This window comes from Poecilia formosa, unplaced genomic scaffold, assembly GCF_000485575.1.
Source record: "Poecilia formosa unplaced genomic scaffold, Poecilia_formosa-5.1.2 Scaffold114, whole genome shotgun sequence".
Lineage (NCBI taxonomy): Eukaryota > Metazoa > Chordata > Actinopteri > Cyprinodontiformes > Poeciliidae > Poecilia > Poecilia formosa.
The window spans coordinates 994,397-1,007,729 of record NW_006800053.1 but is presented as its reverse complement, the minus strand read 5'-3'; the positions used below and the strand labels follow the sequence as shown (position 1 = coordinate 1,007,729).

At 39.2% G+C, this 13,333-nt stretch overlaps 1 protein-coding gene across 1 annotated transcript in view; it reads left to right on the top strand.

Moving 5' to 3' along the window:
- LOC103143665 (myosin-10) overlaps nt 1-13,333 on the top strand; it is an 82,326-nt gene that overhangs the window by 12,069 nt on the left and 56,924 nt on the right. The gene's annotated exons all lie outside the window — the stretch shown is intronic.

The window sequence follows — 13,333 nt, the reverse complement described above, 5'->3', positions numbered from 1 at the left end:
TGCTCACTCACTGCTTGCTTCACCAGGAGAGTGATTAGGTCACCAGGCTTAGAGTGATTCCTTCAGATGTTAAGTGTCAAGGTTAAAAAGGTATGAAACTATTCAGAGCAGGGTACTTGGTGCACTTTATTTACTTTACAAATGCATGTAAGCTACAGTTTGTACTGTTTCAATTAAAAGAAACATGTTTTCTCACCACGTCTTTGATTCATTTTGTCCAGCTGTCGACTTTAAGTCTGTGTCCATGTCCAACCAGAGCCAGGTATTGTGTAGTTGGTGCTTTTAATCAGTTTTCAGTTAAATTAATTCAGTCCAACTCTATAACGGTCACAAAATGTCACCAAAATCACTCTGTCCCTCTAAAATCTTTCAGAAAATTGCAAAAGTGTATTGAATTGTATAGTTTGCGGAATATCGCAATATATATGGTATCGTGAGCAGAATATCGTGTATCGTATCATATCGTGAGATTATTGTATCACTACAGCCCTACAGTAAAGTGGGAGAAAGTGTCGGGGTCATAGAGGATGTCAGGCAGAATGGAGGGTTGTGACTGAAACGAATGCTTGTGTTATGCAGATTGACACAGTGTATGCAGAGTCTTACACCATAAGACCAGTGCAGATGGTGATTTATTCATGCTCAGCTATGTGCAAAATCTCTTCCCAATTCTCTGCCTCAGTCCTCTCTGACAGTTCCTGTTCCCATTTCCCTCGTAAATTTAACTCAGTATGGTTAGGGAAAATCCCACACAGCGCACTGTAAAGTAAATCAGCTTTACTGTTTGTTAAAACATGATTTTCTCAATAATTGCAGTATCACAATGCATTCATAAGAATACATTTGTACTTATTTGGGGAAAAAAATGGAAAAACTGCTTTGCAACCTGCTATCTTCATAATAATAGACTTGTTTGACCGTTGTAATTAACTTGTTGCATTTATAGTGTGGATTTGGGTTTATTCCACTTTTACACAAATTAGTCATGGCTAAAGCTGCAGCTGCCTCACACTTTTACAGCTGTTCATGAAGCACATGGACTCCTTACCTGACAAAACAGTGAAGACACACTTCTAAGTTTTGGGAAATCAAGACATACCATAAAAATTCTTGAAATAAATGAAATGCAACCTCATTTGAGCAGAAACACATGAAAAATTACACTCATTGTTTTCATATGGGAAAATTAGCTTCAATTACTTACAGAGTGCATAAAGAACTCGAACACACTCCTCAATTTAATGACTCAGTTCTGCTTAGCAACAGAGACTAGAGAAGCAGATATTTATGTTAAATTTCAGATTTCAGGTTTTTCTATTGCCAGCCATCATTTGAATGTATTGATGTTGTTTTCCCAGGTGTTTTCACAAATTGATATTTTAAGATGAGAAAAAAAGAAAAGGTGATGTGCAATAACTAGTCAGTAGCACAATGTGCTACTGACTAGTTATGTTCCTAGTCAGTAGCACATTGTGGATTTCACACCATTGATTTCAGCTCTATTCAGAACAGGAGAGCATCATAAGCCACACACTTACATTAAAGACGTGACAGGATGTCATTGTTCATAAAATCCTTTTTTTATCCTACATTACACAAGCATGTAATGTATTTTTCAAAGCTTGCACTTCACTGCAGATTTTTGTGGATACCAAATTCATAAAAAATCTGGCATTGACATGTAATGCTGTAATTGCCATCATGAAAGTATGATTTTCTAAGAGTCAATAATTACTCATTTTAGGAGCATTGGAGACGTCATGTGTGACTGTATGAGAGAGCAGTCACTATAAAACATGGTTTTACTAACTTAAAGTTGCCATTTTAAACTACCGTCATGCTACTGATAGGAATGAATTGTGTTTAGCATTTCAAATTATCATCCATCTTCGTATGGAGATTGTAGACTGCTACTTTAACTCATAAATGTCCAAAAGACAGAAAAGCATTTACAAATCTAACATACTCCATGACATACATAGGCTGAACGCTAAAAGGATGATACAGCGCAACTTTCCTGTAATTCGTTTAGCCTTCCTGGACTCTGCTGAAATCTTTGCACCTTTACAAATTTGCCAAAATGTCTCCAGGATTTGCATGAATTAATGTCCTGTGCTGACGGCTTCCTCTACGAAATGGAAACGTAACAAAATGATTTGAACCCATCGAAGCGTAGCTCTCTGTTGTAGCAACCTTAGTTAATCCTCTTGACTCGGTACACGCATCCACACCGAAGAGTGTGTATGTCGTGTTGCCTGGTATTGCATTGGTATGGTGTGTTCACTGACCGATCATCAAAGAGGAACTGTAAAGTCGTAAAACGGTTCATTTCAGCAACCGGGGGAATTTCTTGTTGTGTCTCCCACAGCTCTGAGGCAAATATCTGGTTGTTTGTCAGCCACATTGCTGTGAAGGAATCTGGAAATAATTCCACCATAAGAGCCGAACAGATGCAGGACAGTGAGCCACGTTTGTTCTGAGAATTTGGGACGTGTCTGCGGTGCCACCATTCATTCCCCCTGACCTCTAATTCCCGGCTCATTCTTTCGGAGCGCTCGCAACGGGCAAAGCCTGTGGAATGAGGTCACCGCCGTTCCTGCTTCCCATACTGTGCTGCGCTAAATTCTGCAAGCTGAGTCATTGTCAAAGTTGACATAGCTGTCTGAACTGCCCATCAGCCTCAGCTGGACCCCTGATGGAGGGGATGCCGTGGTTACCATGGATACATCAGAGCGTATCTGTGGGTTAGGCCAGAATAACGGTGCGTTTCTGTGAGGAACTGGACTTTAAATGGTTGCAACAAGGTGCTTTGGATGTGAATATAAACTCCTGTAACACTGACTACAAAATGTTTGAGATATTCTACTGCTCTATATTTGCTTTCTCTCTTTTTAACTGTTTTTTTAATCTACGTTTTAAATTTCAGTCATTTTTCTGTTTTTTTCCACCTTTCTCTGAGCCAGAATGTTCTGGCTTGGAAGAAATAAGGAGGAAAAGAAAACTCCCTTCATCCTGCCAGACATTTTAGTTGCCTTTCACTAAACATGAAAAATACAAACCACAGCTCTGCTGGAAGCTCTGCTGCAGCTCAGTCTTCTTTGTCCCACTTTTCTCTGGTCTTTAATTAGGAAACACAAGGAAACAAGTGTGAGGAATGTCCACCTTCTTATCAATGCTCAGTGTCAGGTTATAGCCAGGGTTACCATGGTTAGCCTTTTCTTTTTGACTGCTTAACCCAGTTTGAGATTTCCCCTTTATTTCACCTTCCAGCTTGTCAGGTAAAATAAATGATTTGGATTTGTTTTTCACTTATAACTGTTTTTACTTTTTGCTGTACTTGCAGCCTGTTGTTTGCTGCTGCAATTTGAGGCCATTACAGAACTGCTGTAGTCATTATTTTATGGGAAAAGAATCAAGAGTAAGTTAGCAACACAGATTGGCAGAACATGCCAGAACATGCCAATATTTTTCATGCTAAAAATATTGGCCATCATTGTGCCGCCATCAGTTTATGATTATCATATAAATATACTGTTCATATTTGTTTTTCAACTATGCAAACATGCATAGCTTGGTACTTATATCATTAAAAAGCAATGTGTTATCTGTAAAAAGATTAAGCAAATTTGATGTTAATCTTTAGTTTGAACACACACACACACACACACATGGTGTGTAGCAATTTAAATACAAATCAAAAAACTATACATTAGCCATTTGTGGTTTTAGAACAAGAAAGGGGATTTGTGCAACTACCTCACAATAAGATGGTGTTGCATTTTTAATTCTCTGCGCTGAGTGGACAAAAATTGTTCTACCAAGTTCAGTGCTTGTAAATTAAACTCTGATTCTTAAATATTAATAAAGGGGTGATATGTAGTTTTTTCCCAAAGTCTTGATTTATGTTTCACAGCTAGTCCACTACTTGTAATAGCTTTTCAAAAGTGGATAGATAAGACAGCAAAGAGGTAGAAAATGGTCAAGAAATGCAATAGAGGATTGACACAGCAAAACTTAAGACATTCACAGATGTCAATGGATTTGCTGTGGAAAATCCAGACTGATAAGTTACAGATTGAAATAATATGAGGCCAAAAGCAAAAAACAAAACAAAACTGTGATTTGGGGAGTTGGGAAAGAACAGGAGGATGCAGAAAGTGAAAGAGTTTAGGGGGAAGAGAAAAGAGGGTACAGGGGAAAGGCAGAGGGGGCGGCCGGTATTGTGCCTTACAATGGGGCCTTTGTGCGGTCCAAAGGGGGCTGGGATCACGGTGCTGTGTGCACGGGTGCAGACCGGGAGGCCTGGAGCTCCAGAGCTCTTCCCTGGGAAATGGGGCCTTTTGTTGGGGCAGCATGAGCTGCAGAGCAGGGCTGGTCAAGGACACACTCAGGGTCTGAGTGACGAGGCAGGTGTCTGTTTGGGACTCTTCCCCTGCCCCATTGGTAAATCTTCCGCAGGAATGAAGAAGTGTCCAAACAATACGTTTTCACTGATGTACTTCCAAGTTTGCATCTCTTAAAGAATCATGGAAGAAAAAGGTAAAATAAAACACATGGGCTGTTGGATTTTATTGTTTCTTTGAAAAGAAAAGAGGTGAGTGAGGAAAAAAATAAAATAGACAAAGCCATTCTTTAAAGGAGGTCGTAAGAAGTTTACAGTTTGCCTCAAGCCATGTAGGGGACACAGGACAAGGTTTTTCAAATGGTTTGGTTTGTTTGACAGATTGCAATGTGAACGCGAACCGCACTAGCTGAAAATGTAGGAAATGTTACAATTTCCTACATTGTAACATTTGGAATTGTAATTGGAAGTGCAGATTCGCTTCCAATCGAAGTGAGTCTGCAGGACTATCAGGTGTGAATACACCCTTAGTTTCCTTAGGCAAGGTTTTGAATCATATAGAAAAGCTTTTTTCTTTATCTCTACATTAGCTTATCTAACCCAGTTTCACATGGAGAAGTCATAAAATACAGTTGTCTAACCTTTTATCACTCTATCATATTAATTCGTGACACAGTGAACTCCCTGCAGCTCTTCCCTGATGCCCCTGTGTTTCTCTAATTCCTGCTAGGCATCGGAGATTATCATCCTGATACTGGACTTGCCACAAAAACACCCATGCACCCACCCTTACTCAGGAAAATGGCCTTGTCCTCTTGGACACAATGGCCATCACAGAGAGCCAAGGTGGACCAAGCAACCCACCGGACGGCTGCCATCTGCAATCGATTATATTGCCAAATAGTTTTTACCTTATCTCCCACAGCAGCTTTTTCTCCCCTTTCATTGGCCTAAAGGTAACACCCAGCAGCATGAGGCTATTTTTTGCTCCCCCTGTTGACATGCTGCTTTGCATCATAAATAAAGCTGTGCACATAGAAAGGTCTGTCTTTAAGCTACTGCTCAAGTCATCCGCTGTCTCTGTTGTATTCAGGAGAAAAACATTGGTTAGAGAAGGAGTTTTAATACAGCAATGAAATATACTGTCTTGTTTTTATTATTGTGCTAGGGACAATTAATCCTTTCTGACCGAAACAAGCAAGGGAAGCATATGGATGTAATGAGGAATGTCAACATGAGACATTTAGAGACGATGTATTTGATGTGGTAGGACTTACTGTAAAGGTTTAGTGACTTTTAGGAAACCTTAGTGTGCCTTTACATCTTTCATATGGTTTAAGACAAAGTAGCATCCAGGTACTGATAATGCGGTCAGAGAAATTGCCACAAAAACCTAACAGGGGTTTCTCAGACTGTACAGTCCTCTGCCAGGATGCTAAATATTAAAAATGTATGGAATACAATTCATTAAAGACTGAAAATGTATCTTTTGTTGACCTGAGTAATGGACAAACATTTATGTCAATGACTGACGTCACTTTGCCCATGTTGGTGTTTACGATGTTTTAAATGGAATGGCTAGGTTGCTGTGGTTGCGCAGGGGTTAAGCACAACCTACATATGGAGGCCTTAGTCCTCGACGAGGTTGTCGCAGGTTCGATTCCTGGCCTGGTGACCTTTGCCGCAAGTCTTCCCACTTCCCTGTCAGTTCACTGTCAAATAAAGGCCAAGAAAACCTTTTAAAAAGAAAAGGCTATGTAAAGACAGGCTACTCTCATGTCCCTTTAAGACTCTGTGCTGTGTACAGTCTGCAGAAACGTGACTCCGCCCCTAACAGGCTGTGACAAGAACTGGTTGAAACAGAGGATAAGAAAATGGAGAAAATTTCAAAAGTTGAAGCGGCGCCATGTTATGCCATTTATCGGTATCGAGGTTAACTGCTCAATATATCACGATCTCGACGCTCTTATTATAAGCAGAAAGCCTTGTGCCATTAAAATCAAATCAGACAGCAAGACTAAATGAACCACCAGACATCTGGAACAATGTCCAGAAATGAGAGCGAAGGAGAAATACTTGCCCATGTTTGAAGAAAACCAAACAAAGTCATTTCAGCACAAACAGCCTCTCTCCTCTTTTTTTGGTTTTACGTTGTCCATCCCAAAGTTATATTTGAAGCCATCTGTCCGGCAGCTGCAGACTTGCTACTATTGGATCATGCAACACAACAGGGACTTTGATCACAGCAGCACATCCACTAAAAAGAGGAAAGAGTCGAGACCTGATGGGTCTCAAATGCCTCAAAACATAAATAAACTGAAAAAAGGTTTTAAGGAGTAGACCACAATTCCTACAGAAATCAAAGACACACAAAGTCCATGAAAAATGATTCCTCCGTAACAGGAGCGTCAAACTCTGCTTCATTTTTTGCCTTATCAAAAATCTGAACGTTCAGTTGTGCCAGAATATATTGATAAAACCCACTAAACTGTTAATGAATAGTTTTCCCTCCAGGATTGTGTGATTGTTTTGTGGTTTTTTGTAATCAAAATCACCGATTTTGTGGTGCTAATTTAGAAATATTTGTAAGGAATTTTTTATGATATTTGCACATTAGTGCAAATATCATAAAAATATGTTTAAATGTGACTTTTTATTAATCGCTGTTTAGGTCACGGACTATAACTCGACATCAAGCGAGGCTGAGGCAGCATTCAATAAAACCCAAAGTTTTTGACCGATTTTGAGAAAATCTTTCAATAAAATCAGAAAGAAATGTGGGGATCTGTTGATTTTGAGTGAATTTTTCAGATTTGTGAAAAACTAGAGGGACTTATTAATGTAATTTGAAGCCACATAGAAAGCTACGGCGGGTCTCGAGTTTGAAGCATGTGGTCTGTAATCTATTGTCAAGAAGATTATAACTGGTTCCTTTCCATTCTACAAGTTTATTCTAGTGTTTTTGCTTTATGTTAGAAACATGCAAGAGACTCTGGAACCCTAATTCAGGAACTTTATGTAAAAGTTGAAGCATCGTATTTGATAAACCTTCTCTTCTTGCCAAAAGTATTCAGCTCAGCGCGGTGTGTTTGGACAGAATGATAGATGATGCTGTGATGAGCGACAGAGTGGAACGCCCTCCTTCCCTGTTGTGGGAAACGAGAAAGCGGCCGAATGTTTTCCCGCCGTTAGTTTTTGTCGGAACCGGTGTTTGCTTTCTGAACCAAAAAGCAGCAGGTTATGTCTGCGTGTGGCCGAGCCTCTCCGGTCTGCATGCGGCACTGTGAGTTTGTGTGAACAATCTTTTTAGACGATCTCTGCCTTTCTCTTTATCGCCTATCGACCTTCAGAATCTGTAGTACCATTCAGTTCAATTTGGGGGTTAAATACGTTTCCATTTCAGTGTTACCACAAATACTTCAGTGTCATTACATCATTGTAGAATGGCTGGAACAGATTCTCAGAGCTAATCTAATTTTGACTCAAAGAAAGACTCGTCTTTAAAGCCCAGTGATGTTTATCTCATCTTCCCAGTACCCCAGCTTGTGAAACATGTGGTTCTCTGCTACACCAGTCTCTCTTCCCCAGTCTGTTATGTCCCCCACCTTTTTTTTTTTCTCTTTCCAGACTTTTCTCATTTCACCCCTGCATGAGAAGCATTTGAAAAATGTGCTTTGTGGGGCTTGAAAAGGGAAAGACTCCAGAAGCCCATCTGATTTTTTTTCTGTAGAGCAAAGCTCAGCATAGCACAAGTCTTAGAAGTCAAATCCAGGCTGACAGGACGCAGACTAAAGTAAATCGATGTAATATGGGAAATATTTTACCTGCCACATGTGCAGTCATCCTTTCTTCACTGTTTTTGCTTAACTTTCTAAATTGTATTTTTCTTCAGGGAAATTTCAAAGCCATTGTCAAATTTTCATCTGTGTTCACTTCATAGATCTTCCATGAACTAAAGGTTTTCTACTGTAAGTGAAGTTTATTGTACATTTGTGCTGAACAGTAAGAAACTGGCTGGCCTTCAGGTTCACTTTACCACTTGGAGAACTAGCTGGCAACTAAAAATATCAACACATAGATGTATGAAAACTGTGATTTATCAGTGAGTAAATACTTGAATTGGTAATTCAGATTCTTTGAAGTTGGGTTGTTTTTATGAGAAATAGTTCAGAAGCTAAAACTGCATTAAACCATCTAAGGTCCACACCATTATGCAGTATTTAAAACAAGTTATTATAGTTTTTGTTTCCATTCATAAAAACACATGGGAACCAATGAAACACTAAACCAAAGCAAAAGATAAAGAAAACTTTATCAAAGTAATTAGCTATTAAAATAGAGAAAAACATAACATTTTAAAAAATATAGCAGTGCCTTTGTTTCTCTTTACAAACTCATATTTTCTGTATAAACTGAACAATAATTAAAGAATGCATTTTAAGGGGAATCACTAAGCGGTATTGAGTTCTTTTATGGATCTGCTTCACATCCGTGTTTCATAGTCGACCAACTTCTTGCACATGGAAACGTGTATTATAGCCTCAGATGACTGGAAACGTTTGCCTTGGAAGCAGCCGGTTCGATGTCATGATGCATTCACACCAACCCTGTATAATCCGTTTTAAATTAACTCTCGTTCATTTGTCTAGAAAGTCTAATTCGTTTTGGGAGGTGTGACCACGCAATTGAACTCTGTCACAGGCCAAAAAAGCAAACTCCGGTCCGACGAGCTTTTCACATGTCGATTTTTTATTTTTTTTAAGCTGCAAATGGTCAGGCGTTCACTAAAGGAATGCTGTTATTGGATTTTAAGCAATACAATGTTTATTTTCTTATTTATAAAGGAATTTAATTTATTTCATCCGATTAATCGATTAGTTGTAAGAAAAATCGATACAGTAGTCGATTACAAAAATATTCTTTAACAACAGTCCTAATTTGCATCTTTTAACATTTTTCTAAAAAAAAAATAAATAAATAAAATAAAGGCTTAAAACTCTTTATCCCTAGTTGTGTCTCTTAGTTTGGTCAACTGTGACTGCATTAAAGTTTGGCTTATTAAAGCTACTAGAACTTAGCTTTTAAATTATGATTAAAATCATAGAAGACTTGCACGTTGTTATCTATGTGTGTGTCTCTGGCTGCGTGTGTGTTGGATCTGTCTGCACCCCTCAAACGCTCCCCCAGGTGGTTCCCCGTTCTCTGCTGTCATTTCCTCGAGGGTGGAGACATTCCACCACCCATTATGAGCGTCTATTTCTGTCTCTGATCCCAGCTGCCAACTGGCATCACAATCTGCTACTAACTCACAAGTCCTGGAACGTTTCTAAAGATTTATTTGCCAACAGGTCAGCTGTTGGGTTGACCACATCCGCTGATGCGTATTTTCCCATTTTATTCCTTTTTTCCCTCTCTCTATTTTCAACCTTTGTGGCATCGCTGGTGTTCCTCTCTGATATCTCCGTTTTCCCCTCCGCGTTCTGTTATCGGATACCTTCCCACCACGCCCGTTCTGCCTCTTCGCTCTCCTGAGAAGTATTTCCTTCCACAAGGGAGCATCCTGCGAATGGCAGAGGAATTTACTGTCGCCTCTCCATATGGTGATTTGCTGACGTGTGAGAAGGTTGCACCACTCGAACCCCCGTCATATATCACAACGCCACTCCAGACGTTTTGTCACTGATTGGCAAGAGCCAGAACTGCTGAATAAATAGAAACAAAAGAACCTCAACCCATCCCTGTATTTTCTTTTGCTGTGACGTTTTTGTTGTTGCTGAAAACATTGCTTGTTTCTTACCAAAGAGCTCCGTGTGCAAAGAGTGAGTTAAACCAGGTCCGTCCAAATTCCAGCTCACATCCAGTCACCTCTGTGGGCGTCCTGGCCTTCTCTTCTTCTGCCCTGCGAATGCCTAATTGGCAGCTGGTTCAACAGAGATGCTCAGTGGCTGTAAATGATTGTACCTTAGAGCAACAGATGTCTGTCAAACTCAAGGCCCAGGAGCCAAATCTGGTCCTCCAGACAAGAATGAATCACACAATCATTTAAAATGGGCTCAATAATTTCCATTTGGATAATTTATCATGTTTCTCTTTCCTCTCTCTCTACCAAAACTGAAAGACAGAAGTCATGAGGTTTGGTAAAAATTGTGACTAATGGTGGCTCATAATTCATTTTCTTTGCTCTTTCTGTTCTTCTGTTTGTTTATTTTGGATATTTCAAACGTCTCCCAGTGTTAAATGTTCCTCAGAATTTGAAGTTTATTTATCTTTGAGAATGTGTTCTTGTTTTATTATACCTTTACCATTACATTACTTGAAAATGTTGTCAAACAATATTATCGTTTATCACAATAACTTCTGAATACCCTAAATAACCCTAAATACTGCCAGATTGCATTCATGTGAAAAGAGGTTTAATATTATTTCATGTTAAAAAATACTCACTGAATGTACAGACAGCTATTTATTATTAAATGAGTTTTACATTCTTTCACAACTGGACTTCTTTTTTTCCTTTCTCAAAAAACTTAAGTTGGATATCTACATTTTTGTAAGTCATCATTTGCATTAAAGCTGTATTTAGTTCCAAATGTAGGCTAAACTTCTCATTGTTTAAGATCGCATACCATGTCAGCATGAAGTTTGGATTCGGTCCAAATTTGAAATTTTACACCGATTTGATTCTGCCTCATGAACGCAAGGCTCTTTGTAAAAATAAGCTTACTTAGATTTTAAAGAATGCATATCTGTGTTTTCTTCCTCACAGTCGATTTCTCTATAAATTATACATGATTGTCTGGAAAAGTAGTTTCCTCCCTCCTTCACACCAGACGACGACCACGACATTAAAAACCAGCTTCAGCATGGGTGGTCTGTGCATAGTGTTGAGAAAAGTATGTCGGGGTGCAAAAAGAAAGCAGTTTGAGCCCCATTATGTTTGATGAAGTGTGAGACCTCCATGACTGTTTTGAGCACGCAAAAACAACAGCAACAGCAAAAAACCCCTGTTGTGGTGGGATTGTGCTTGTTAATTATCGGCTACAAACAGGAGCCCGGTAGCAGCAGTGTCAGTTCATATTTTACATGTGGTATTTGCACACTATTCATTCATCAGATAATTTGATGAAGGAGAGGGCAGCTGCTCAAAGGCCAAGGCTACGACCTCATTACGCCCACACCAGGCTGACAGGACTACAAGTGTTTTAATATATTGTAACTCTTAGAGGTCCTGCAGCTACACCCACAAAAATCTCATTGAGTCGTAGAAATGAACAGCAAATAAGTACAGTGCCATGACTGAACTTCATGCTATTCGCTACGTTTCCTGTGTAATGGAGCTGTTAGCGATGGTGAATTATGCACATCTCCAAATTGCGCATGCAGATGGACTGATTGAAGAAAGATTTTCAGACTTCAGTTTAAAGCAAAATGTGTTTTTTTCCATGTTCTCTTGCATCTGTTGCATATATAGGAAAAATTAGCACATTTTTAAGAATCACCTTGTTGTTGATGGCAGTGGAAAATCTAAGCATAACAGAGCAGAGCTTTGATTGCTTTTACACCAAAGTCACATTTTCCACATTTGAAGCAATTCATCAGGGTTCAAACGATGGATATACAACATGTCGGCACCGACATCTGTATCAGCCGATAGAGGTCGACCATTTGGCCAATATTAACAACCAATATGTGAATCTTATTGTCACAAACATTCTAATGAACTTTTAATCCTGGAACCTGAAGACATTTTAAATTTCCAAAATAAATAAAACAACAAATTAAATGAATTATGAAGTCTCTGTAAATAAAATTATCCTTTAAAAAAAAGGGTGAGTTTAGACCGAAGCAGCAGACTGAAGACTTTTGTCATTCAGTTTTGGTAGAAAGAGAGAAAAGAGAAAAATAATAAATCATGCAACTGGAAATTACTGAGCTTGCTTTCATTTATCATGTGACTAACTGATTTGTTCCTTATTGTGACAGGGCCACTTGAAAGTTACTTTCACTTTGAATATTAACTATTTTTTTTGGGAAGGTTATGTGTGAAAATGTACAACTTTGACCACTACTTTCTGAAAAAGGTGCTTCAAAATCAGTAATTATAGGCTGCAACTACCTCAAAAAAATATATCACAACATCCCAGAGGGAACAGTATCATATATAATATCAGTAAATATTGGTTATCTGCTGCCATAACAGCAAAATTAACTTTTTTTTTTATATCGGTGCATTTCTAGTTCAAACTGTATTGGCAGTCTGGGAGACTAAAGTGAATCAAAGAACTTATTTGATCATAATAAATGAGAAATGTCATTGCTTTTTTCCCTGTTTTAGCTCTGAAGTTAGTTGACTTTTTTCCTGATAGAAATGAGCTTTTTATTCCATTATTAAACAACATACAAAACGATGTGTCCACTTAATCCCTACAAACAGGCTGGATGTTTTCACAGTTGTTATCGCTTAATGTGACATTTATACTCTGCAGGTCTCCTCAGATCAGGACACTCTCCAGATCGCTGCTTCTGCTGTCTGGGAATGTGAATGAGCTCTGTCTCACTCTCACTTGCTTCGGTCATCTGGTTTTAAAGCAGCCCTGGACTCCGTCCCGCCTCTGCTCCGACTCTTTACGAGCAATCAGGGGGGACGTTTTCATTTCACCTTTGTGCTAAAACAGTCGTCGTATTCCACCGCGATCGGGGAGTTAGGTTTGCGTGAACGTGTGTGTCCGTGGGCGAGGCTTAGCCGATTTGAACAACACATAATAGTTTATGTAAGAGCGGCCACTGGCTGGCGTTCAGGATTTCCCATGTGTGTCCGGAGGTTGCCATGACGTTTGGATTTTCACTGTGCGCTGCTGCGTTTTATGACTTCTTTTATGAAGCAAACTGCGCAAACACTTTGTGGAAAAGCTGTGGTACATCCAACTGCCAGGATCCCAGAAGATTAAACGTCATGTTGTGAAGCCAACCGTCTTTATCATTTTTGTTTTA